Genomic DNA, 20,782 nt, shown 5'->3' with positions numbered 1-20,782 from the left:
CTTCCTTCCTGTGTGTCTTTACTATACAGTAGCACTTCCCAACAGAATGTTCTGTGACAATGAAAATATTCTATATCTGCTGCACTTTCCCATATGATAGCCCCTAGGCACATGTAGCTTTGGGCATTTGAAACGTGTCTACTAAAATTGAAGAACTACATTTTAATTTTAATTCATTTAAAATTAATTTTAATTCATTTAAATGGCCACATGTGACTTATGGCTACAAAAATGGACAAAATGGCCATAGAGGTTATAAAACTAAAAGCTCATATTCTCAGTATCCCTTTGTAATTGAGTGTGGTCATGTATCACAGTTATGATTGAGGAGACTGGATCTGTCAGAATGTAGTTGTGAAACAGAGCCACTTGAGATATAATAATAATAATAATAATAATAATAATATAATGGCTGCACACTTGTTAGGAGGGCTGAGTGTCTTAATTTATCAGTTAGGAGTGTGTTCTGCATCAAGAAACGGCTTTCAGGAAATCCATAAAGGATGGCAGAGAAGCTGCCACCTATGTATCTACCTGTCTCCACACCATGCTGGCTACATGTCAGGACTCAAAAGCCAAGGAAGTGCTTGCGAGGAAGATCTCACTGACTCCCTGCAGTGAATTGATTCTCAAGTGAACTCCTGGAGACAAGAGAAATTATCTCCAATTATCTCATCTGCTCTTAGAGCTACCATCAGAAAGTGAGTGCTTCTCCAGCTCTGCTCTTTGTATTGCTAGCAGGGTCCTCAGTGGCAGAATCTGAACCGGGATCATATTGGAGAGATTCTGAAACGTATAGCTGTGAGCTTCTCCCCTGTGCTGCAGGGGAGGATGTGCAAGGGGTCCGGGAAAAACACTGATTCGACAAGTGGCACAGAGATTTAAGGGGTTTGCTGTTACCAGTGCGTGCATCCTCTCCTTGTTACCTGAAATGTGGGTGGCAGGAAGACTTGTGACTATGAGGCAACAAGCATGTGGATGCCAGCAGATATTGTGTGATAGTGGAGAGAAAAGATAGAAAGAGCCTTGGGGCTTGATGACATCGCTGAGTTACTGCACCAGCCTTGGACTGACTGTATCTGTTGTTGTTAAGTTAGAGGAATAAATCCACAAGAGTTGATATTTTGTTCATGTAATAGAACACATTCCTAAATGGCATAGGAAAACTACAAAATTGTGCAAGACTTTATATCTCCCTAAGAAAGTTCACATTTAACAATTTTATATGATCATCGTTTATAGTTGTAGCAATCATTTCAGGTTTGTTTATTTTCCTTCTTGTTTGATCTCTTCTTTTTTCCTTTGCTCTCCCCATACCTCCTTCTCTCCCCATCCCCCAACTAGTTTTCCCCCTCAGTAACTTTCTCTTTTACTTTTTTTATTCACTTAATATTTGATAAGACCCTAGCATGGACCCTGTATTAGGCACTGAACAAATCAAAATGACTGTGCTTTTTTTTTTTTTTTGGCATATTATGGGGGTACAGATTTTAAGGTTTCAATAAATGCCCATTTCCCCCCCTCCCCCCACAAGTCTGAGTCTCCAGCATGACCATCCCCCAGATGGTGCACATCTCACTCATTATATATGTATATACCCGCCCCCTCCCCCCTCCCCCCTCCCACCTGCCCAATACCCTATTACTGTAGTACCTATGTGACTACTTAGGTGCTGTTCAGTTAATACCAATTTGCTGGTGAGTATATGTGGTGCTTGTTTTTCCATTCTTGGGAAACTTCACTTAATAGTATGGGTTCCAGCTCTAACCAGGAAAATATAAGATGTGCTATATCACCATTGTTTCTTAGAGCTGAATAGTACTCCATGGTATACATATACCACATTTTATTAATCCATTCTTGGATTGATGATGCCTGTGCTTTTTTAAAAAAAGGTTTTGAAATCACAGTGGACCAACTTTATTTTTAGACTTATCCTTTAAAAAAAATTACAACACAGTTTTGTCTTCAATTTATAATTTCCTGACTATCAAGAAATACTACAGTTCCACCAGACCTCTAGTACTCAAAGTGGGATTGAAGAAAGGCGGGATCAGTATGGCCTGGAGGCTTGGGAGAGAAGTGTAACACAGTAGTTGCCCCTCCTCCCATAGATATGGAAGTGTAAAATTGAGAGTAGGGAGTATGTAACAGAGAAAATAGCCTGAAAAAATGGCAAAAATATTTTCTGTCTCTTTAAAACTTCCCCAACTCTTTTTGGGAACTGCAGCCAAGCCTGCATCCCTGCCTCAGGCAGTTGTTCTGTTCCAGAGAGGCAGAGGAATGTCTTTTGTTCTTTGTGGTATACAGGAGACAGCTCAGCCATCCCAGCCCGGCCTCCCAGGTGGGCCCAGGTGGGCAGAGGTCATGCTTTGGCTTCTTTGGCAGAGATGGAATGGTTAGAATCATTAACAATAATAACCTGGAATAAGAAAACAAAACCAAGCCAAAAACAATAATAGCCTAGAACTGAGGGTCCACCCTTTAAAAGCTCAATATTTCTGCTTGTGTTCAGGAAATTTGGATTTTGAGAAAAGAGTATGTCATCTGTACTCCTTTGCTGGCAAAGTAATGAACTTCTCTTTCTTCCTGCTCAACCATTTGTCCTCGTTCCTCTTATGCAGCCCCAGGGACAAGTGCTGAACTTTCAGTAACAGAAGGAGAGCCCCAACTGTAAGAAGGACTCTTGCTTTATTAAGATTTTGGAGGGGTGGGGGAGTGGTACATCTAATCTGATTTCAGAAATGCAGTAATATGAAAAATGTGTGATTTAGATAGGATGAAATAAAATTTACATAAAATATATGTAAAATTATTTTTACCTCATCAGTCAGGGTTGACCTTCCCAAGTTGATTTACAAAGCTGATAATACACTTGAGAATAATCAGGATTTGTATCTATATAGTGAGAGTTTGTGGTAATATAAGACCTAGTAGGAAAATTAGCCCTTTCTCCCTTTAGGTTTCTGTCAAGGGATCTGGGAACTCTGCCTTCTTCAAACCTTCTTCTCAAGAGTCCTTGAAACTTTGCTGCTTGGGCCTGCCTGGCACCTCAGCACCACGTGTGGGAACTGTGTCCTTTGTTCTCCCTTCAGGGGGTGCTGTGTGGCCCACCTCTCGCTTCAGCTGCTTCCCCTTCGGGCTTTTCCCATCCCATGAAAAATCAATACAACTACGTGCAATGTTGTCAGGAGAGGATATTCTAGAACAAGGTCCAAAATTCAGTTTTCTTAAAATAACCCAGAACCCTGATTTTCCTTTTTGAATCCTTGAAAGTATGACAATGACTCACTAAGTGAGTAACATTAATACCCTTTTTGACAATATGAATGCTGAGTGTTTCCTTTTAAGTGGTGAATGAATATTTCTTGAGGCAGCACCACCTATTCATCAATGGAATAGACCCAGACCCAGTGAAAAGATGACAATGATTCTTTATAAATCCCAAATAGGGAGAATTCAAATAACGGAGACACACGGAGTTTATCATTCCCCAAATCCTTTTCAATGACAACTTTCCATTTCCATTTTGGACTTGCTCACTATTGCGGTGCTGTGTTGTTTTTGTTATGTTCTTGCTGTTATCTTCTTTTTCCCAGAGACACTACCGTAGCATACTGTCACTGGCAATATTTCAACAAGAAGTAAAAATAAGCCAAAATTTCAACAAGAAAGGGAATAAATTCTCTGGTTTACTCTACTTTTGGGATCATAACCACTCGAAGTAATACAGTCAATATTAAAAAAGTTGAACATTGGCCAATTGGAATGACATGCATTCTTTCAATTTGATCTGAGAAATAAGACATTCACACAGATGCATATCTTTAATAATGTTGGAAGGCCATTAATATCTTTTAAATGGCCAACGATAAGTGTGAATAATTTAGGACATTGTCATTTTCCTGATTAGAAATAGTAGATAGGTTCCCCTTATCTAAAAAGATAAAGTCCACATTTGAGAATGTGGACATGATGGACTTCACTGTGTACCCTAAGCTGTCTGTGGCATCTCCCTTCTCTGTGCCCATACATGGCATGCCCTAGCACCTCCTGACTCTTCACCATCAGAGGAAGATGCCCCCTGCTCCCAGCGTCCCTGCCTTACACTTCCTTTAGCCTGATTCTTCTTCTGCCCTCTGTACTAGCAAACCAGTAATAATCCTTCAGCATACAGCTCAAAAAGGCACATCCTCTTCCCCATCAGTGATGGCCTCCATTGCATTGTGTTCTGTTCAGTTATATTTTTTCCTTCTCTATTACTGAAAGCTATATTCTAAAACAGGGTGAAAGTTTTTCTGTTCTCTTTATCTATAATGTCATGTCTGGCACGTAATAAATGCTCGAGAAACATTTGATAAATTATTTTTTCAATTAGCTTAGACCAAGTTAGGCTGCATTTGAAACAACAACAACAACAAAAGCTTAGAACTCAGTGGTTCTAGACAACCAAGGTTTATTTCTAGCATAAATTACATGCCTATCACAGATCGGCTGTGGTTCTGCTCCATCTCGTCTTCATCCCAGGTCTCAGGCTGAAGAAAGAGCTTCTACTGAAACATCGCTGGTCTCAAGAGAGAGCAAGGGGAGAAGCAAATTGATGAGAGCAGAAAATGGTTTTTAAAACCTTCTTTTTGAAAGTGGCCACTTTCACTTACAATTTATTGGCCAAAGCAAATCACACAGGATATGGAAATATATAATCTTTCTATAGGGAAGGACAACAAATATTCTAAATGATAACACAATTTAATGTAATTGGCCATAATAACTCAAAACTTATTAATCACTTATTATGTAACAGGCATGTTGCTAAGTACTTTTACAGGAATTAATGCTATTGCAAGGAGCTTGAGGCTCCTAGAGGGCAAGTAATTTATCAAGTCCTGCAGCTAGGAAATGGCAGAGCCCAGTGACAGTTTAATTTGAAGATTAAACATTTGGGTTTTCATACTGCTTCACAGTAAAAGATTTATTAAATAAATATAATTCTCAAGAAAAAGAGCAGAACTAATAGCAGCAGGTTGCCTGTTTAAGCCACAGTTTTGGTTACTAACTGGATGATAAAGTACACATGCTCTCACAGTTTGTCACACATCTTTGTCTAGGGCTGTTGTTTTTAACCAGGGCCAATTTTGCTCAGCAAGGGACATTTGGCAATGTATAGAGACAATTTTGGTTGTCACTACTTGCAGGGCTGGGGGTGGCGGTGGTTTGCTACTGCCATCCAGTCGGCCACGGCCAGGATGCTGCAAAACAGGCTGCAAAGCACCAGACAGTCTCCCTACAACCAGGAATCAGCCAGTTCAAATGTCGCAAGCATCCTCAAACTACAGCCCGCAGGCCACATGCCACCCAAGACATTTATCCAGCCCACCAGGTGTTTTTGCCAAAGCTGTCTGTCCTGCTTAGCAGCCAACTGTCCTGGGCCCACAGTTTGCACTCTTCAACAGTCTGAGGGACAGTGAACTGGCTCCCTGTTTAAAAAGTTTGAGGACCCCTGGTCAATAGCATCACAATAGAAAAACTCCATTCTAGAGTATGGATAAAATATTTGGGTCACCTTTAAATGTGAGACTTTATTCTTAAGTAAATAATTATAGGAAGCCATTTTCTACCTTGATTAGAACCATCTCATTCATTTTTACTCCATATCAATTTAAAACACCTCTAAACTTTTGATGTGTTCATATATTTCTAAAAGTTATCCACTATTTATTTAGAACCAATTCAAGCTGTACACAGAGGTAGAAGGATGATGTCATTCGGTAGGAAGGTGACATTTGGAGGAGAGGCTTTGAGCACCGCAGGATGTGGTCGCCAGTCAAGGAGCTGAAGAGGGGAAGCTGCTGAGAGCTCGGTTGTCTCTTGGAACCAAATCACTTTTTGATGCACTCTAGCCACATTTTCCTCTCCCACATCTCTACACATGCACTTTATATTAATTAGCTAATGAGTCAAGTGTTTTAATAGTGGAAATTCAAGTAAATAATCAGTACCATTAATGTCCATTCTGTCTCTTGTTGAACAAGAATAACTTAATTTGCATAGAATAGGCAGTACTGTTTCCTTATTATGTTTTCTTTTTTTTTTTTTTTTACCTTGATATATTTCCTTGGATTATTTCTAAAATTTTTCGTTTTACTGAAAAGTTGAAGAGTGCGTCTCCATGTATTTTATGACTTATATCTAAGTCAACTTCACTGATCAATTTATATTCCAATTTTTCTTTGATTTACTTTTTTGAACCATATCAAATGATTTAAGTGGCATCACCATATAGCAACAAAATTAAATAAGTATAAATTTTAATACAAACATGCCTCAAGCATTTTTAGATGGTGACATGGTCTGAACAATCCAATAATCAATGTTAAATCAGTGTTGGAAATCCTTGCCTGGCATTTTGTTCACATAAACAAAATTGATCTGTTGATGCAGGCCAACGATAGTGAGGTTTTGAGAAAATGTCCTACTGCAAAGGCTGCCAGGCTTTTTCTGTAAAGGACAGATTTTCAGGCTTTGTGGGCCATATGCAACTACTCAATTCTGCCATAGTAGCACAAAAATAGCCACAGACAACATGTAAAAAAATAGCGGTGGTTGTATTCCCATAAAATTTATTTACCAAAAAAAGTGGTTGGCCAGATTCGCCCTGCAGGAAGTATGTACTGGACTGACCCTTGCCCTAGTTAAAAGAGCAATCACAATTACACAAGAAAAAATTTGCCTTCTAACGAGACCATAAATACTCCACAAACTCTCTAGCTGGGTAATCAGAACTCTCTGCTATCTGACCCAAACTCTATTCTCAGTTGTTTTCACCCCTATGTTCTTTGGCATGCTTATACAGCAACCTAAATAAACCATTCTCTGTTCTCTATATGAGATTTAGGAATTCTGTGCCTATTATCTCTATCTACCTTATAATATTTAGCATTCTACTTTAAATGTGATGCTTAATGCCAGAGGATGACCCTGTCATGATTTATCTTTGACCCTGTAAAGTAGTTTCTTGCTTCTAACACGGGATATTGAAACTGGAGGGTTGTGAGAAAACCATAGGTTTTAGGGTCAGACACATAAAGGTTTGAATCTCAGCTCTGCTATTTGTTAGTTATATGACTTTGCATAAGATGCTTGACCTCTTTTAAGTTCATGTTTTTGTCTGCAATATTAGATAATGAACACCTGCACAGAATTATTATAATTAGTAATAAATTAATTCAATGAGATAGTATATACAGATGTTCAATGGATGTTGGTTATTCCCTACCTTTTCTCACTTTTAGGGAATCATAACCTCAAAATGAATCAAATAAACAAATAAATAAAGAGTTTCAAGGCAAAGTCACCCGGTAAAACTTTTCTATCTTTATAATTTCAGAATATTATATGGGTGTAAATATTTTGGTTACATGGATTGCTTTTGTATTGCTTGAGTCAAAGTTATAAGTGTGCCCATCACCCAGATAGCATATGTTGTACCTGTTAAATGTGATTTCATCCATCTCCTTCTCCTCCCTCCTACCTGCTTGATTTCTGTTGAGGTTTGTTTCCATCTGTGCACATGAGTACTGATCGGTTAGTTCCAACTTAATAGTGAACTTTTCTATTTTTATGGAGAATACTTATGGCAATATGATACAGAAACAAAGAAAAGAGTCAGGGCAATGGAACAGAAAGAGATTTTTTAATATAGTCCTAAGCACCTAGAGGAATTAGATTGATGATAATTGTGGCATATCAAATTTGGGGGTAGAAAAAGTATCACTGAATGAGTGTTGAGAAACTACTACTAATTGAAAGATATAATTTTTAAAAAAATTTCAAATAGCTCAAAAATTTAAAACATGAAAAAAATGAGATCATAAATAAAACCAAGGAAAGTGTGAGTGAATCCGTTCACAATATTAAAGCATGAAAAGACTTTTTGATTAGCTATTAATTAAAGGATTGGAAAATTTTGATGTTATAATATTAATAACAAAACTTCTAGATGACAATAAATTCCAAAAACAAATTTAAAAAATTAATTACTTGAAAAAAAGCTTAATGCATATAACAAAATGGTAATTTTATTAATTTATAAAAAGCTTATGTAAATCAATAAGAAAAGATAAACCAATTTCTTAAGAGAGCAAGGAATTTAAAAAATAAAAATGATAATAAATTGCATGCAAATGATGTTCAAGCTCAGTAACAATTGAAAAAATGCAAATTATAAAAAACAAATTAGGCCGAGGCGGGTGGATTGCTCAAGGTCAGGAGTTCAAAACCAGCCTGAGCAAGAGCGAGACCTCATCTCTACTATAATTTAAATAGAAAGAAATTAATTGGCCAACTAATATATATAGAAAAAATGAGCCGGGCATGGTGGCACATACCTGTAGTCCCAGCTACTTGGGAGGCTGAGGCAGCAGGATTGCTTGAGCCCAGGAGTTTGAGGTTGCTGTGAGCTAGGCTGACGCCATGGCACTCACTCTAGCCTGGGCAACAAAGCAAGACTCTGTCTCAAAAAAAAAAAAAAAAAAAAATTGTATTTTTCTCCTATTAAACTGTCAAAAAATTAGAATAGTTTGATTTTCCCAGTTCTGGCCAGGGTGTGGATAACTGGGCCATCTCATGTATTATTGTTTAGAGTATAAACTTCTGTATCCTGTAGGACAATTTGGCAATACCTATCAAAACTTAAAACACTTACTTACACTGCCAAAAATTTAACCTGTCAATACACTTATAAAAGTTTGTCAAAATGTATGTAGAAGGATATTCACTACAGAAATTTTTATAAGAACAAAATTCTGAAAACAACCAAAATGTTCATCAAAAGGGAAAAGATTATTACAATCTATAAATATGATGGTATACTTTATGATAATGACAAATAATAAAATTTTGGCATATGTGGTAGTATAAAAAGATCTCTAAAATTTATTTTAATGGAAAAAAGAGCTATGCAGAGTAATATGTGAAGATCTCTTTTGAGAAAATAAATTTTAAAATTGGCTACATGTGTGGATAAATGTACATTTCAGTGATGGAAAGGAATCACAAAAATTATTAACAGTGGTTACATTGAAGTAGTGGTAAATATATGGTTGGAGAGGTACAGGTCTTAAGCATTTTACAATTTTCTAGGTTGTGTAAATTTTCAACATTGTATAATACTTTACATTATTATTAGTATTTGCTATAAGAGTCAAGTGGGTGATAAGATTGGGGGCTGTTTTATATTTTTTTCTGTATTTAGAGAAAAAAATGAATCAATATTTTAAATATAATATAGGCACACCAATATATATATGTATTTAATGGTGAAACTATTCCTAAGAAAACTGTTAGAAGTGAGAGCATGTGGTTTGTACCAGAGCATGTTAAACATAAGGTGGATACGGAAAGAACAAAATGCTAAAAACTAAGGAAATAATCATCTAACAGCTTGTGAATAAATATATCTTTGTTTCTGTCAGTATTTTTTACTTTGAACCACTATTTCTTAAAATATTTATATTTCCTAAATGTATGTTATTGAGGAATCATTAGCTCTACATTCCCTTTTCGAATGTAGAGCTAGTGTACATTGACATGGTAGATAAACTAATTAGAATGGTGACGATAACATGTTTGTTAATGTGCACAGTACCAATAACCAATATTTTCAAAACAATCAATGGATTGACTAACTCACAACTTCAGATTGATACTTTGAATATAGACAAAGTCTCAAAACATGATTCTTCATAATACATTGCAAATCTAATTTCACTTAATATGTGCAATCAACGTTGCCTTCAGATATTTTTTTTGTTTGTTTGTTTTGATTTATTTTAATGCTAGAGTAAGGTGGAGGAGGAAACAATGTGAGTAACAAGATGTATCTTAAGATCGGTACAGGAAATAGGGAAATTGGATCTGGGATGTAGGATTCTTTGTCTTTTTTTTTTTTATTTTTTTTTATTTTTTTATTTTTTTTATTTTGGCATATTATGGGGGTACAGATTTTAAAGTTTCAATAAATGCCCATTTCCCCCCCTCCCCCCAAAAGTCTGAGTCTCCTTCATGACCATCCCCCAGATGGTGCACATCTCACTCGTTATGTATGTATATACCTGCCCCCCTCCCCCCTCCCACCTCCCCAATACCCTATTACTGTAGCACCTGTGTGTCCACTTAGGTGCTACTCAGTTAATACCAGTTTGCTGGAGAATATATCTGGTGCTTGTTTTTCCATTCTTGGGATACTTCACTTAGTAGTATGGGTTCCAGCTCTAACCAGGAAAATATAAGATGTGCTATATCACCGTTGTTTCTTAGAGCTGAATAGTACTCCATGGTATACATATACCACATTTTATTAATCCATTCTTGGATTGATGGGCACTTGGGCTGTTTCCACAGCCTTGCGATTATGAATTGTGCTGCTATAAACATTCGAGTGCAGGTGTCTTTTTTGTAGAGTGTCACTGGATCATTTGGGTAGATGCCCAGCAATGGGATTGCTGGATCAAATGGTATATTCACTTGTATCGCTTTAAGGTATCTCCATATTGCTTTCCACAGATATTTTTAAAGGCTAATTGTATAGTTATAGTGATGGTGTAAGATGTTGGAGAAAATTATAGGGGGGTTGCACCCCTTCTCATGCATTCCTAAGTGCTGTAGCCACCTCAACTATTGCATCTGTCTTGAGTCACCTTCTTTTCTCATTCCCTACTTCAGCTTTCCTAAATGGCTATTGTACTTCTCAAAACTCATATATTTTTACAGTTTTCCTTTTTTTCTCAGAAAATGAGCAAATTTCCACAAGGGAACTTAAAGTTGGGGTGAGGTGGGGAGAAGTTAAATGAAGTTTATACGAAGATTCATCTGAGGGTCTGACATTGAACGTCTCAAGTCTGCTTCACTGTATCATCTAATGACATCCTATGTTCCATTTATTTCTGTAACTTTTATTGTCTTTTTTCCTATAATGTAATAGAGTTGGGATTTTTTAAAACTTACTGTATTTGCTGTATTGACTTTATACAAGTTAGAGAATATTAAACTTTATGAAGTATAATTATGGCTTTTAATAACAGTATATTGTCATGATTTTGCAGAAAGCCAATTTAGATGGGTCCTTTCAAAAGGTGTATTTTAACACATGAAGTGTTCAAAGAGTAAATTAACATAATCAGATGAGCTCCTGACACCAAACAACAATAGCTTACTTCTTTAGCTTGTCCTGACACTGGCCCACAACCCTTATCTTCAGATGCTGGCTTTTACAGAGATTGGAGAGAAGGTAATGAAAGAACTTGTGAAGGATCTTCCAAGATGAAGAGAGATTTCAATCAGTTCAACTGTGAAACTGTTCCTGGGAAACTGACATCCGATGCTCAGGGCAGCGTGATGAGTAAATAGTGTTCTCTGCTCTGGACTGCAGATGTATATCTCAAGGGTGAGCCCAAGATTCTGTAGGCTGGTCCAGCCTTGGCTGTTTCCCCTCAGTGACTGCAAGCCACAGCCATTCAGTGATCCTCAATATTCCACTTTGCAAAGATTTGAGAATTTAAAGTGTGAACTTCTTCACACCTTTTACCCCATAACAACATACCTATATCTGACATTTCTTACTTTCATTCCTGGTTTGATAGGGAAGAGTTATTTTTTCTAAGGCTCTTCACTCTTGAATATGGAAGAAGCTTGTTTTATCAAATATTCCATGTTTCTCCACTTTCTTCAACTTTTTTCTTTCTTCTCTTTTTTGCATATAAATATATTAATTTTTCTCCTCTTATCAAATAAATTAAAAAAAGAGAAGTAAAATTTTCCTAGCTTCGTCTTCTTTTCTTCCATCTACCAAAGTATATTACTCCTTCCCTTACAGGCTAAGAATTTTATTTTATTTTTAAATTATTATCATTATTATTATTTGGAAACAGGGTTCTCTTCTTTTGCCCAGACTGGAGTGCAGTGGTGTGATCATAGCTCACTGAAGTCTCCTATTCCTGGGCTCAAGAAATCCTCTTGGCTCAGCCTCCACTAGTAGCTGGGACATGCACCACCGTGCCTAATTATTTTTTGTTTTTTGTAGAGACAAGGTCTCACTATGTTGCCCAGACTGTTCTGAAACACCTGGCCTCATACAATCCTCCTGCCTTGACCTCCCAAAGTGCTGGGATTACAGATATGAGCCACCATACCTGGCTAGGGTAGGCATTTCAGAAGAGTATATTTTTGTTTCCTGACTTTGATTTTTTATATATCACCCTCTTCTCAGTCCATTGTAACCTATTTTCTGCCTTTATCATACCCAAGAGACCACTTTGAAAGCACTCATGACTTGCCAACACTAAAAAACAACCGACAATCTTCATTCATGTTTTATGACCTCTCTGTAGTAGTAGAAAATGTTACCTGTCCCTCATAGTTAATTTTTTCTTAAAAATTTTATTTATCCTCTGTTTCTGTCTCTTGCTGCATCCTAGAGTTCACTTCTCAAACGCCTTTACTAGATTTTTCCATCACTACCTCCTCTATAAATGTGGACCTTCCCAGAGCTCTCCTCTCCTTTCCTCTTCTTTCTTCTCTCTGTAAGCACACTTAACTAAGTGTACAACTTCTGCTACCATCTTTAACCACGCAATTTCCAAACCAACTTCTTGAAATCTAACTTTCCTCAGGTCTGGAGCTCGTATATTCAAGTGCCTCTGTGACATTTCTGTTGGATACTTACTTCATGCTGCTGTAACAAAGGACCATAGACTGGGTGACTGACAAGCAACAGAAATGTATTTTTCACAGTACTGGAGGCTGCAAATTTGAGATCAGAGTACCAACATGGTCGAATTCTGGTGAGGACCCTCTTCTGGGTTGTAGACCATCGACTTCTCGTTGTATCCTCACATGGCAAAGAATGTAGAGAAGAAGCATGCCCTCTTGGGACTTTCATAAGGGCACTAATCCTATTCATATGAGTCCTGCCCTTATCACCTAGATTAATCCTAATTGCTTCTCAAAGGTCTAACCTCTAATTACCATCACAATAGGGCGGGGTGAACTTTCAACATGTACATTTTGGGGGAACACAAACATCCAATAGAGACACATCACAGGTTCCTCAAACTCCGTACAATCATTGCCTCTCCAAATCTGCTTATAATTGAACAATGTTTTCTCAAAATCTATTTTGTCTCCATTTTCCTTGCCTATCATATTCAGTTGTCTACCCAGTTCTATCAAGTATTGCTCTTTAGAGCATTGTTCCATCGCTCTCTATCCTGGCTGTAGCAGCACGGTCCTAGTGCAGCTGCCTTGGCAGCAGCATCCTAATTCAGCAAGTAAGACAGTTGCTCCCTTAGCAGCTTGGCTTTTTGGTGCAGCTTTGGGAATTATTTTCAAAAGTTCAAGTTAAAGCCTGTGTCTTCTGCTTTCCAAACTATCTTATTAGTCCACAATAAATCTCTTGCTGATTAATTTAGCTATTAATGTAACGGATTCTCTTCTCTCTGTACCTGGACCTTAACCAATATCTTAACCTGTAACCAGATCTTAACCTGGATCTTAACCTGTGACAATGCTTATTAGCCTCCATCACATTTTTTGTTGATGTATCCATTTCTTCTAAGTGACAGTGAAGAAATGAGCACAGGATTCCTTTAATTGTACACATAGTAGATATTCAATATTTATAAATTGAATGAATTCACAAATAAATGGTATGTTCTATACAAAGATAATTTCATAGTAGCTATCTTTTCCTCTAGGGGCTATTAAATTTAACATTGTTTAAAATATTAATGAAAATGTAACTTCAACTCAGTATTTCAATAATATCTTTTAATAATAGAAATGAGTTTCCAAGACTTACATTTTTCTTTAATAGACATATCACATTTCCAAATATTCTTTGATCAAGAAAACTACTTTTCTTGTTGTCCTAAAGTTCTCATGCATGATTTCATTTTCTCTGTTGCACTTGAAAATATAAATTGAACTTATAAAGTTATAACTTTTAAGATACATTGATGCTGTCAAACTGAAGGCCATGTAATTTTTTCTTTGCATTCCTCTGCGGTTCTTAGCATGTCAAGGATGACTAGTCACTTTCATTAAGCACTATGACCTGGGTATGAAAATCCAAAGATATTGCAGGGCTTGTCAAAATAGCTTAGCTCTTTTAGGCTCTTCTGTGCCATTTATTTTAAAGTTTAAGAAATGGAAAATGAAAGATTTTTGAATTATGACATAGTTAAAATTAATAATTCTGAATGATAATAAGTTATAAATGATAATTAGTAGTGCTTAGATAAAGTAAGTCATCTTAGAATAGGGGTTACAGAATTCAATGTCTGCAGGAATATGGCAGGTTATATAACAAGGGAATTGGACTAGAGCGAGCATAGTGAGTGGGGGTGAACTAAAGGAAATAAGGTCATGTTCATGGTCTGAAGGGATTGTCACTGCTCAGGAGTGGGGAATCGTTTGCTTTGCAGAAAGGTCAGGTCTGTGTGACCAGATCTGATCTTTAAAAGAGAAAACAGAAATCTAGAGTTTGTATGACTGCTCCTAAATTTTAAATATTGCCAAATATATCAAATTTACATAAAGACAAAACTAAACTAAAATTTTGTGAGTCAATTTCAGCTCACTGGTTACTAGGTATGAAGTCTAGGTTAGAATCCATTAAGAGGAGAACAGTTCTTCATCAAAATATGATTTTCATACATTGACGTTACATTTCTTCAGGAATGAACATTTGTTTTTAACTATATATATATGTACATAAAGACTAGGCAGTTTTTCATTAGTATATATAAAAGAAATAATGCTGGGATAAATAGAAAACACAAAAGAGGAAATAATTCACAAATTTTGCATATATAGATGTGTACTTGTGATTTTATATAGGTATGTGCAATGTATCCAATTACTTTCATATTTATAACCAATATTAAAAAATGACAGGTTAATCACTCAGCTTTGTAGTCAGATTTCCTTGCTTCCAATGTCAGCGTCACTGCTTATTAGCTCTATATTTGAGTATGTTACTTGACTTAATCCTCAGTTTCCTCTCACTACAGGGTTGTTAGAAATGCATGTGTATCCTTTCCCTCTCGTATAGTGAAGGACTGTACCACACAAGTGAAAGCAAATACCAAAAACAATGAGGTCAACAAAGTTTCTCTCTCTAGTCTCTACTTTTTCTCTTTCCAGAACAAACAATATGATGTATCACATTAGCTCTCTTCCTAATTACTCCAGCACTTCTACAGCAACTTCCTCAAAAATCTGCAGTCCTATTACTAATTGAACATCCAATGCTTTTTGTTTCCTACTTCTAGACTGCTGAACTTTAAAGGAAAAGTTACAAATGTATGCAGGTAGGTATCACTACAGATTTATAAAGTAAACTCCTGGAACCTCTATCCTACATTGCCTGTGTGAGGTTAGATTTTCTTTAGTTCTTGGAGCCATTTCTTATGGATGTTATTTTCTTCCTTATCTCTTCAAGTATCAGCACCTTTACTCTCACCATCAAATTTTCTAATCAAGAAAATAAGAACATTAAGCAAAACTCAATTCCCAACCACCTACCAACAAATTCTCATTAATCTATAGCCACATGTGCCTCCAAAAGGAAAGCATTGTTCTATGCTCCCAGTGTCCAGAGTCCACTTTCTCTGGCATGAACATGTTGTCTTCCCAACGCTCTTCTCTGTGGTCCACCATTTGCTGCCTTTGTCTGCACCTGCAACACCTGGGCACATTCCCCTTGATAGTCTACTTCTGTTCTCATTAAGAATCATCAGAGAGGTGGATATAACGCAAATTGCCCATTTTATTTTTTGCCCTGTGCATTTAGAATCTTTATCATCACCACATAAAATTGAATATGAGGATAAGCTATTCTCTAAAGAAAGAGCATACTGATAAAAAGAAAATACAATTTAAGAGAGGAAATTATGTCAAATGTGACTTCACCCCCATGATTTAAGGGAAAATAATTTTAAAAATAAAACTTTTTAAAGAAAATCCTAATTCAAATTGAAGCAATAAGATTTTTCCAGAAATTCAAAGTGTGGAATTGTAGTGTATTAAGGGTTTGAAACTGAGTCACTTTAATGTTAGCTCTGTAATAAAAAAATATCTATTTGTACATTTAAACTAATAAATATATTACCTGGCTTCCTGGAGCTGCTCTGGGTTTTTCATTGACAAAGACTTGATTGTACAACTTTTCTTTAATTTCTTTGATATTTTTCCCAATAAAGTACCTTTTTGAACAAAATAATCCAGTGAGTTTTATTTGCTTGTAGTAAAAAAAGGCTTAACTACTAACACTTGAAATAAACATGTAAAAGAAAGTGTGGAGGCAAGAGAGAAGACAATAAGAACAAGAAAAGATGATCAACATCACTGGTCATCAGGGGAATGCAAATCAAAGCTATGAAGAGATATCATCATGGACTAGAAAAGTTAAAAAATTAAACAATAGCAAGTGTTGGTGAGGATATAGAGTAATTGGAAATCTCATGTATTGCTTATAGGAAGGCAATATTGCACAGCTACTCTGGAAAACAATTTGGCAGCTTTTTATAAAATCAAGCATACACTTAACATATGACCAAACAATGCAATGCCTATTAAAGGAGCTCAGGAAATTTCACCCCAAAATAGGACTACTTGTTGTTTTGAATTAAAGGCTCTTAAAGATTAACGGCTTTCCCTCTATCTAAATACACTGGACTAACCCACCAAGGGGAACAATTGACTTCCCTTCCCCTCCCTGTTATCTCAATATATTGTAGGTAAAATGATCAAGAATGCAACCAGACCTGGCCCAAATCATTTTGAACATAATTCCTGTCTCTCAGGTTAATTTACAAGTCAATCTGTTTCCCCATCCATTCGTTCTCCCAAGTATCTATTCAACATCCCTAGCAACCATTTATTGCCCTTAAACAGAATTATCTGTATTCTTCCTCTCCTCCTCCACTCTAAAAGACAGGTAAAAAAATATCTGGATCCCGTTGGAATATTGAGTAATCACGCTGTGATTCTCTCCATGTACTCCATGTGCATGGTAAATAAACCTCTCTCTCTTATTAATTGGACTTAATTGTGAATTTATCTTCCAGGGAACATTCAAGGAAAAGGGAAAGTTTCCCCTCGCACCCACACTATCTATTTACCTAAAAGAAAGAAAAGCACGTGTCTAACCAAAGACTTACACACTGATTTCATGAGAGTACATTTTCCAAAAATTCAACATTCTGTGCAATTAAAATGGTTATATTTTATTTAACTGCATGTGAATTACACCTCAATAAAAAAAAAGGAAATGGGAACATGATTAAGTTATTTCTTGGGGTTTGCCTGAGATGTAGTCATTAGCTTCTTATCATTTCAGCTTGAAAATAGGTTATAAGCTTTTATTCTTGATGTCTATGGTCATATCTTACTACTCCAAAAACAGTTAGTGAATGAATTATAAATAGTGATTGAAAGAGATACAAATTAGACTAATAGATTTTATTTCTTTCAAAACATAATTTGTGCAGATATATGTTCTATCTTATTTTATATGGATAAAACTTGTTATCTAGCTATTAACAAGAATTTCTGCTTTGTTGTTGATGTTGGTCTAAATAATACTAGCTCAGATACTCTGGAAATTCTAAAAGAAACTAAGTAGTCCACCCTTTACATTCGGGAAAGTTATTTTGAGGATTATACAAATATGAAGAGAATCCTGAAAAATCGTATGAATTGTATTTATCTCTATCCATTATATTTAGTCTTTATTCATCAGAATTTTGCCTATGAAACACAAAATTATATAATTATATATATGTAAAATTCTCTCAAAATCAGTTTGTATGGGACTGGAAGCTAATGTTTTTTGAATAACGTTTTTGTCAAGATAATTAAAAAATTTCTCTGTGTTTTCTATGCATATCTCTTTAAAGATCATTCCTGTTTTATCTTGGATGAAAATCTACTTTTTCTGAAACTGAAATTGCTGAGTACAACCTGTAATATAAAGCTTTATAAATATTCTATTCAGATTTCTCAAAAGATTTAGTTGAAAATTTACCTATGGTGACAGATGGGATAAGAAAGACAGGGCAACATTCTTTACTCTCCATATATCGTGGACAGACAAGATTTATGTTCCTGTTTTCCACAAAGGACAGAGGATGCCAGGCTTCTCTCATAAATCTATTTACATTTGCCATGGAATGAATATCACAGCCAAATGTGTGAGTGCATTAATTTTGTATTTGAAAGAGTCATTTTCTTTCAAAATGGGAAAGGCATGGGATGATGGAAGAATGGTATCAGTGGTAAGCTGGTAAAAACCAGCTTTCTGAAAAAAGAAAAAAGAAGCCCTCATTTGTAGCATTTTCATATTTCCTTAGTGCAAGTAAGCACTCCTATCATTTCTTATTTTCAAGTTGCCAACATGACGTCAACTGGCTCATAAATTCCTGAAACTTTAACACTGATTTTTGCAAGAGTCATTATGAGTTGGCTTAGCACACCAGTGAATGGGACATGAGATTTATTTTTAGCAATTGATTTCAAGCTCATTAGTGACATGATCAAAAGAAGAATTGCAAGTGAAAGTGGAAAATAAATTTTAGCCCTTATTGCACCAAACAAAAAATGTTACTCTATTATTCCATTAATGTAGGAGAAAACATATGTAAGTAACTTTTGGAAAAATGACACCAAGTGTCTTTCTTCATATTGTGGATTATTTGGGGTGTGGTCTTGATGCAAGCACCTATTTACTTTGAAATTTATTTTTAAAAAATGACGGAAATTAGGAAATGAATGGAAACAGCCTTTGTCCATTTAATTTCATTACAGTGATATATAATCTCTTGAGTCATCATCCCAGTAGTTTATTAATTGATCAGAATAATTCTTGTCTATAGAAAAGGCCAGAAATATCAAGAAGTTAGTATATAAAATATAATCTCCCTAAATATATGCAATGGATATAAAAATCACTATTCATCACATATTTTATTATTCTTATAAACAAAAAGAAAAACATGAAATAGCCATTAGAAGAACAAAGGCCAATAATATAAACAGGAAACTCCCATGAGGTAAATTCTATCATTATCATCATTTTATACATAAAGGAATCAGAAGTACAGAGAGGTTAAGTGATCTGCCCAAGGTCACACAGATGGTAAGTGGCAGAGCCAGAATCAATGTAAAGTCCATATTCTTCATCATTAATGTCCTTTTGATACTGCCGCCTACTTAATATTCCTTTAATATTTATAGTTTATGATCATTTATGCATTAGATGGGCTCTTTTGATTGTTAGTTGAACAGACTTGCTCAGGTTTCCTAAACTGATGTAGGAATATTGAAAACAGGAATTATATTATGTAGCCAGGTCTCAATAGGTCCCAGAAAAAGCTATATACCCAACTTCCAGTCAAGGGACAAGATTGCTACAACCATACTTCATAGGCCACTGCAATACCTTTCTGAATTCAGTGCAACTCTGGCTCTCACATGATCATATTGTCCCCTTATAGCAAATGTTCACTGATCTTGTTGGGGCTCAGAAAATACCCCAACGCATGGAGTTTTGGCATGCTGAGTACTTTGAACTAAAGGATAATGAATGGAAGGCTTCAAAGGAGCCTCAGGACCAAGCTCTCTCTGACCTTCTCCCGCCCTCCTGTCTCTTGCTTCTCATTCTTTCCTAAAGTGAACATGGAAACCAGAATTCTTCTTCCCCAAAGTGGATCATAAAAACTAGAGCCTCTTTGCGTCAGAGCAAGCCATAAAGTCTAAATATATTACTCTAACCATCCTCTGCTTTTTCATCTAGGAGATGAAATTCTCTAACTTACCCATAAAGAAATTCTCTAACTTACCCTTGTCCTATAGCGGGTCATAAGACCCTCATTCCAGAAGGGTCCTGGCCTCATAATCAGGAAGAAAAAATGCTCCAACAGAGAAACCAAGAAGAAGCTGAGCAGACAGGCCCTGCTGGATTCCCCACTCAATCTATTACCATTAAGTCACTGCCTGTCGTCTGATCCACATTTCTACACGGCTGTCCATGCTTCATTGAACTCAAGCATAAAAACAGTTTTCTCTGAGTCTTTGGTCTTTATTTTTGAAGGCCCCCTGTCATGTAAAACTTTGATTAAATAAATCTGTTATGCTTTTCTCTTTTTAACCTGCCTTTTGTCATAGGAGTGTTAGCTGTGACCCTCTGATGAGGAGAAAATGTATCACATCTTTCCACCCCTTTTCCACCTCTATGGTTATGTTGTGGAATTGACTTGACTCCACTACTTTTTATATTCTTCTAAATTCCTTGGTCATACTGTGGAAAAGGAAACTCTGATTAACCCAGTCTATTGGTATTGTCCTTCCTGTGTAAGCAAAGTTTTACGCCAAGGCATCTTCATAAAGGATTGTGGATTATTCTTAGACAAGGAGAGAGGGTTGGAGAGAGCAAAGCTTCAAGTTTTGGCACCTACATGGATGTAACTGTGTTGCCAAAAACTTGGCACTTGTCTTCAAGATAGCATCAAAAGAATAAGAACAAATGGGTTGAGGAGAAGGGAAGAGAAGTTTATTACTTTGCCAGCAAAGAAGAAAAATGGTAGACTATTGTCTCAAAATCCAAATTCCTGTACATAAGCAGAAATATGGTGCTTTTAAAGGGAGAGCCCTCAGTTCTAGGCTATTGTCATTTAACTACATACAGTTAATGTTTATAATCTTCTCATCTCTGTGGAAGACAAAG

The sequence above is a fragment of the Microcebus murinus genome, chromosome 9, assembly GCF_040939455.1.
Source record: "Microcebus murinus isolate Inina chromosome 9, M.murinus_Inina_mat1.0, whole genome shotgun sequence".
NCBI lineage: Eukaryota > Metazoa > Chordata > Mammalia > Primates > Cheirogaleidae > Microcebus > Microcebus murinus.
Note: the sequence above shows the minus strand (reverse complement) of the source record.